At 48.0% G+C, this 1,902-nt stretch overlaps 1 protein-coding gene across 1 annotated transcript in view; it reads right to left on the bottom strand.

The window, feature by feature from the left end:
- PLP2 (proteolipid protein 2 (colonic epithelium-enriched)) overlaps nucleotides 1-1,902 on the bottom strand; it is a 39,389-nt gene that overhangs the window by 1,528 nt on the left and 35,959 nt on the right. The gene's annotated exons all lie outside the window — the stretch shown is intronic.

Here is a 1,902-nt window from a genome sequence, read left to right as displayed (position 1 = left end):
ATTATTATTATTATTATTATTATTATTATTATTATTATTATTATTATTATTATTATTATTATTATTATTATTATTATTATTATTATTATTATTATTATTATTATTATTATTATAGATTTGTATCCCTCCCTCCCCTTGTGGGCTCAGGGTGGGTTCCAACAATGTAAATATAACACAACAAAATAAATACAATAAAAACCACGTTAAAGCATGTAAAACATACAACTCTTATAAAAGGCCAGTTGCCTCAGTGGTTGATAGTACTGGGAATAAGTTTCCCAGAGATCTGTACAATTTGGGATCCCAGGCTATAAAACAGGGGCCGACTCAAGGAGTGTGGGGACGCCCGCTGCCTCAACCAAAAGCTCGGTGGAAGAGCTCCGTCTCGCAGGCCCTGCGGAATTGTAATAAATCCCGCAGGGCCCTGATCGCCCGCGGGAGCTCATCCCACCGGAGGCAGGCAGTGGCAAGCCACCTCTGAATGCCTCTTGCCTTGAAAACCCTGCCGTAAAGTCATCTGTAACTTGATGGCAAAAAACTTAAAAGAAAAACCCGAATGTCCAGGCCTAAGGCTGGTTATGATGTGAAAGACATGCTTCCCCACAATCCCAGTGCCTTTGGAACCTATCACTCACAGGTTCCCAAAAGGCCCTTCCTGCCAACATAAGGCCCATTCTGTCCCCAGGTACTGACAGGACATAGTTTGGCTCCAAGCACCCTCAGGAGGGGGCCATGGCTCCAGGCTGGAGCATCTGCTTTGCATGCTACAGATCTCAGGTTCTTTTTTTCTTTTTTTTTAACAGAATCATAGATTTGGAAGGTACCTCCAGGGTCATCTAGTCCAACCCCCTGCACAATGCAGGAAATTAAGAAATACCTCCCCCTCCACACCCACAGTGACCACTGTTCCATGCCCAGAAGATGACAAAAAACTCTCCAGGATTGCTTCCTGACCCCAAAGTGGCAATCAGCATTTCCTGGGCGCGTAAAAAGGGGCCGCAAGAACTAAGCACTGAGGCAACCCTTCCTGCCCTCCCTCTCATGATCTGCCTAAGTTCACAGAATCCACATTGCAGTCAGATGGCCATCTGGCCTCCAAAACCTCCAAAGAAGGAGAGCCCACCACCACTTCTGGAGGAAGCTTGTTCCACTGCGGAACCACTCTGTCAGGAAGTTCTTCCTCATGTTTAGCTGAAAACTCTTCTTGATTTAATTTTAACCTGCTGGTTCCGGTCCGACCTTCTGGGGCAACAGAAAACAACTCCACACCATCCTCTATAGGACCGGCCCTTCAATCCCCAACATCTCCAGTCAAAAGGACCAGGCTGGAGGTGATGTGACACCCTGGAGAGCAGCTGTCAGTCTGAGCAGACAATCTTGACGGACTGATGGCTTGTCTCAGTGTAAGGCAGTTTTGTGAGTGTTCCTTGTTAGGGGAGGGGCGGTGGCTCAGGGCTGGAGCATCTGCTTTGCATGCAGCAGATCCCAGGTTCAACCCCCGACTTCTCTAGTTGAAAGGATCACGGCGGAGGTGATGGGAAAGACCTCTGCCTGCGACCCTGGAGAGTCCCTGCCAGTCTGAGTAGACAAGACTGACCTTGATGGACCGATGGTCTGATTAGATAAGACAACTTCCTATGTTGGGGGAAGAGTGGACTGTAAACGGAACATGAGCCGTTAGTGTGATGCAGCGGCAAAAAAGGCAAATTCAGTCTTGGGTTGTATTAAAAGGGCCATAGCATCGAAATCGCAGGAGGTCGTAGCCCCTCTGCATACTGCCTTGGTCAGGCCGCACCTGGAGTACTGTGTGCAGTTCCGGAGGCCTCGCTTCAAAAAGGACGTGGGCAAAATCGAGAGGGTGCAGAAGAAAGCGACGAGGATGACCAGGGGTCTGGAGACTGA

This window comes from Gekko japonicus, unplaced genomic scaffold (genome assembly GCF_001447785.1).
Source record: "Gekko japonicus isolate JY-2015 unplaced genomic scaffold, Gekko_japonicus_V1.1 scaffold2051, whole genome shotgun sequence".
NCBI classification, from domain to species: domain Eukaryota; kingdom Metazoa; phylum Chordata; class Lepidosauria; order Squamata; family Gekkonidae; genus Gekko; species Gekko japonicus.
Note: the sequence above shows the minus strand (reverse complement) of the source record. Positions and strands in the feature narration are given on the sequence as shown.